The following is a 6,000-nucleotide window of genomic DNA, read 5'->3' on the forward strand; positions in this document are numbered from 1 at the left end:
AATGTGAGGGGTGTACTCACTTTTGTGAGATAACGTATATCATGCGACGCGCTTAATTGCCACGTCAACTGATCATGGCAGGCCTATAAGTAGAGGCATGATTTTACACAAGCTTCAGATACCGGTCACGTGCGCAAGGGCGTTCCCATACTGTTATGCTAAATGCAACGTCGAAGTTCCCTTTGAAAGGGAACTTCTTGAGGTAGTGCCTTTGTTCAAATGTCTCTGAGATTGTCCCACATTCAAAAGGCAATAAAGTGAAAGTAAAAAACAAAACTAAACAGTGCAATCTTATGTATTTTTTTAGTAATAATGAATATAATGAATATCTTCCATAAAGAAGATATTTTTAATATTCTCTCAATTTTTTGTCCATCTATTGAAAGTCTTCAATCAATATTTTCAAGCTTCAGGAAGTACACAAAGAGATGGTAAAAGTAATCCATATGAACCGAGCGGTTTAATCCAAGTCTTCTGAAGAGACACGATCGCTTTATATGATGAACAGATTTTAATCCAGGCTTTTATTCACATATAAACACTGATCACATCCATAGAGCATCAAATATGATAAACGGAAGCTCAAGCGTGCGTGATGCGCGAGAACAAACCTCATTGGAGCGACATGAGGGTGAGTAAATGATGAGAGACTTTCATGAGACTTTCATTTTTGGGTGAATTTTCCCTTTAAGCACAACAGTATCTAAGTTCATTTACTTTTGACCATAGTCAAAGTGTTTTCTTCTCAACTCTGCTGTCTGAGATTCCTCAGGCCTGATAGCTCTGAGGGGGATTAGCTTAGCTTTGAGAATTACAACGGACAACACACTTATCAACAACAGTTTACTGGGCCATCGTTTAATGCTTCAGTGATGTTAAAATGGGAACTGTTATAAAACTCTCCAAATTCTTTATCTAGGTCCGCGTGTAGCTCCTTCAGGTGCTTTGCTAAATTAGTGGTGTTAGCACCTTTTGTTAGCACTGCTCTGTAGCAACACTTGCATACTGGCTTGCTCGTGTCCTTCACCTTTCCGTGTTCATTTGTATCAAATCTGAAATATTTCCAAATATCACTCCTGCTGTTTTCTGTATCCACCAAAACCGGTGGCGGAGGCTCTGCACTTCCATCTTTCTAACACCAGAACAAAATGCTATTCAACCGGAGAGAATGAGACGAGTGACGAGAAGACAGCAGTGTGAGTGAGTGACAGGGGACGGGGCTACAGTATGTGGGCACTGCGGTGTGTGTTAACTTGCTGTCGGAGAGAAGAGAGCGTGAGAAAGCGCAGCAGGTATCGGTGTATCGATATTGCGAAAAATGAGAATTGAAACCGTTTCAAATATTCAGAATCGATATGTATCGAAAAATCTATGTTTCTGACAACAGTAGTGCAGAGACAGTGTATGTCACTGTTAGAAGATTTGTTGTCTTGCGGTTTGTTTTCTGGTTTAAACCCCGATATAAAGTACTGAGAATGAAAAGAAATTCAGATCAGGAGCCGGGAAAAGCAGATGTAGTGTCTGGGCCGTTAGTTTTTATTGGTAGTCGCCTGGCAGAAAAGTAGGTTTAACAACCAGAGAAAGATAAAACCTCACTTTTACATTTAACTGATGCTTTTATCCAAAGGGACTTATAACTGAGACAGGATACAGCTGAGGGGTTCCTCAAGGACCCAATAATAGCAGCTTGTTGGTACTGAGATTTGAACTCACAACCTTCCAATCAATAACCCAATGCTTTAACCCTTGAGCTTCTACTGCACTACTTCATGTTAGATTTTGTAAAGCTTTTTATTCGGTGTCTATGTTTAAATGAAATACACTTCCCAGTAGTGCAAAGCACCTCAATGCTATAACTACTGTATACCTCGCACTACTTGTTCCTAATCCTACATCCTCCTCATCACCAGAGTTCAAATAAATCTTTATTTAATCTTTATTACTGATAATAAATCAAATCTAGAGAGAAATTTAGACACGTTAGTTAGACATTCTTCAGCAAATTCATCAACTTGCATACTAGATCCTGTACCTACATGTTTCTTTAAACAGATTTGTCCTGGAGTAATTGAACCGCTTTTAAATATAATCAGTTCTTCCCTTAGCACTGGCTATGTACTTAAATCATTTAAATTAGCAGTTATTAAACCCCTGCTTAAAAAACCTGACCATGACCCCTCTCAACTGTCCAGATATAATTTCAATTCAATTCAATTTTATTTGTATAGCGCTTTTTACAATAGACATTGTCTTAAAGCAGCAGTACAGAAATATCAACACGGCATATAGATATTAAAGGTGCGAATTTATCCCAACTGAGCAAGCCACTGAGTGGCGATGGTGGCAAGGAAAAACTCCCTAAGATGTTAAGAGGAAGAAACCTTGAGAGGAACCAGACTCAGAAGGGAACCTGTCCTCATCTGGGTAACAACAGATAGTGTTGAAAAGTTCATTATAGTTTTATATGAAGTCTGTTTGGCCTTAGAAGCAGCCGTAGTCCCAGCAATCTGGAATTGGAGTAGATGAGAGCTCCATCCAGAGGTAGGGCATCCAAAACGGATCAGGCAGGACCGGAGAGCAGAAAGGATCAGGATCTCTAGTATCTCCATAAAATCATGTGTGGCTCGACAGGAGAGAGGGAGAGAAAAGATTATTATGACTGTGCTTAGTGTAACAGAAAGTCTATTCATGGTAGGCTTGAGTAAACAAATATGTTTTCAGCCTAGACTTTTTAAATTGAGACTGTGTCTGAGTCCCAAACACTAACTGGAAGACTATTCCATAACTGTGGGGCTCTATAAGAGAAAGCTCTTCCCCCTGCTGTAGTCTTCGCTATTCGAGGTACCGTCAAATAGCTTGCATCATTTGATCTAAGTAGGCGTGGTGGATCATAGAAAACCAAAAGGTCGCTTAGATACTGTGGCGCAAGATGGTTTAGTGCTTTATAGCTCAATAATAGTATTTTATAATTAATGCGAGATTTCACTGGGGGCCAATGCAGTGTGGATAAGATCGGGGTGATGTGGTCATATCTTCTCTTTGTAGTTAGGACTCTAGCAGCTGCATTCTGGACTAACTAGAGTTTGTTTATGCTTAGTGGATAGCACGTTCGCCTCAAACCTCCAGGGTCCTGCCAGGGCCATGTGTGTGTGGAGTTTGCATGTTTTCCCCGTGCTGCGGGGGTTTCCTCCGGGTACTCCGGTTTCCTCCACCAGTCCAAAGACATGCATGGTAGGCTGATTGGCATGTCTAAAGTGTCCGTAGTGTATGAATGGGTGTGTGAGTGTGTATGTGATTGTGCCCTGCGATGGACTGGCACCCTGTCCAGGGTGTACCCTGCCTTGTGCCCCATGCTCCCTGGGATAGGCTCCAGGTTCCCCGTGACCCTGAAAAGGAGTAAGCGGTAGAAGATGGATGGATGGATGGATAGTCTAGAGGTGACGAAAGCATGAATTAATATTTCTGCATCGTGTACTGATGAGATGAAAGAAGGCTATCCTAGTAATATTATCTACATGAGCATCAAATGAAAGACTGGAGTCAAAAATCACACCAAGGTCTTTTACTGCTGCAGATGATGAATTCCAGATTGCTGGGACTACAGCTGCTTCTAAGGCCAAAAAGACTTCATATAAAACCATAATGAACTTTTTCACACATCTGTTGTTACCCAGATGAGGATGGGTTCCCTTCTGAGTCTGGTTCCTCTCAAGGTTTCTTCCTCTCAAAATCTTAGGGAGTTTTTCATTGCCACCATCGCCACCAGCTTGCTCAATTGGGATAAATAAAGCTGCTTTGAAACAATGTCTATTGTAAAAAGGACTATACAAATAAAATTGAATTGAACTGAATAGATTTTGTAAAGCTTTTTATTCAGTGTCTATGTTTAAATAAAATACACTTCCCAGTAGTCTAAAGCACCTCAATGCAATAACTACTGTATACCTCTCACTACTTGTTCCTAATCCCACATCCTCCTCATCACCAGAGTTCAAATAATCTTTATTTAATCTTTATTACGGATAATAAATCTAATCTAGAGTTCAAGTTAGACACGTCAGTTAGACATTACTAGCTAGGACTGGTAAGAGCTTTGTTCTGGTTAGTGATTTTATTATAAAGCTGTTTCATCATATCACTGAGTTACTCACCCCAGTTTCTCTAGTTTACACTCGTGTTTCTTCAGTAGATCACAGAGCTTCTCCACTCCTGAGTCTCCTAGTTCACACTGACTCAGATCCAGCTCTCTGATGTGTGATGGATTTGTACAGAGAGCTGAAGCCAAATCAGTGCAGGATTTCTTGCTTACACTGTACCGCAGCCTGCAGAAAAGGAAACAGTGTTTAGTCCAACATTAGAGAAAGAAAGGATATAGAAATGACTGAAGTAAGAACACTAACACATTTCTAAATCTCTGGTTTCTGTTCTTCTATCTTATATTCTTTCTATTGGTTTTTATCAGACTCATACGGCTGGGTGATAACTAAAATAATAATTATAACCATTAGGGGTATAACAATATACAACATTTAAATACGATACGATTTCAATACAGAAAAAAGCACGGCTTGAATATGTGCCTTAGGCTTCCATTTTTAATTGATGAAAATATTTGAGATTATAAAAGTAGGGGAGAGCGGGACACAACCTTACACATTCTGGTTTTCACTAAATAAATGAAGTAATATTTAAGTTAGAATAATTATGTTTTTATAAGCAACATATACATCTCTGTTACAAAAGAACACTAGAGTTTTGTTCCTAGCTCCTACTGTTCATGTACAATTCCACTGAAAGTGAAGGGGTGTACAGTGTTATAACTTACCCCATGGTTGGGATTCATTGGAACAGACAGACGGTGAGATGTAACACTTGCTAGAAAAGTCTGATAAATTACTTCCAACAAAGTTAATTCTATACAATTCTATGTTGTATAAAACAAATAGATTTTCTAACCCAACTACATTATACAGTTGCAAGAAAAAGTATGTGAACCTTTTGGAATTTCATGGTTTTCTGCATAAATTTGTCATAAAATGTGATCTGATCTTCATCTACGTCAATCGTATTGACAAATATAATGTGTCTAAAATAATAACACAAAAAAAAATTCTGATCCCTCATGTCTTTATTGAGAACAACCAAAAAAACTTCATAGTGCTTGTGGAAAAAGTATGTGAACCCTTCAGTTAATGACCTGAAAAAAGCTCATTGGAGTCAGGTTTTAGCACACCTGGAGTCTCGTTAAGAAAATGAGTTTGGAGGTGTGGACTACCACTACTTTGACTGATAAAAACCCCTCAAAGGTTTGGAGTTTGCTCTGCACAAGAAGCACACACTTATGTGAGCCATGCCTCGCCAAAAAGAGCTTTCAGAGGATCTACGATCAAGAATTGTTGATTTACATAAAGCTGGCAAGGGTTACAAAGCGATTTCAAAGACTTTAGAAATTCACCAGTCTACAGTTATTCAAACATTTTACAAATGGGGACACTTTGGGACTGTTGCTACTCTACCAAGAAGTGGGCGCCCAGTCAAAATGACACCAAGAGCACATCGAAGACTCATCAGTCAGGTAAAGAAACAACCCCGAATGACAGCCAAAGATTTGAAGGCATCATTGGAACTGCCTAACATCTCTATTCATGAGTCTACAATACGTAAAACATTGAACAAGCAGGGTATCTATGGCAGGACACCACGAAGGAAGCCACTGCTTACTAAAAAGAACATTGCTGCATGCCTGAAGTTTGCAAAAGAACACACTGACACTCCACAGCGGTATTGGCCTAATGTTTTGTGGACTGATGAAACTAAGATTGAACTATTTGGAAAAACCACACAGCACTACATCTGGCGTAGAAAGGGCACGGCATATCATCATGAAAACATCATCCCAACCATAAAGTATGGTGGAGGAAACATCATGATTTGGGCCTGTTTTGCTGCATCAGGGCCTGGCCAGCTTGCAATCATTGAGGGGAAGATGAATTCCCAAGT

Source organism: Ictalurus furcatus, chromosome 4 (genome assembly GCF_023375685.1).
Source record: "Ictalurus furcatus strain D&B chromosome 4, Billie_1.0, whole genome shotgun sequence".
NCBI classification, from domain to species: domain Eukaryota; kingdom Metazoa; phylum Chordata; class Actinopteri; order Siluriformes; family Ictaluridae; genus Ictalurus; species Ictalurus furcatus.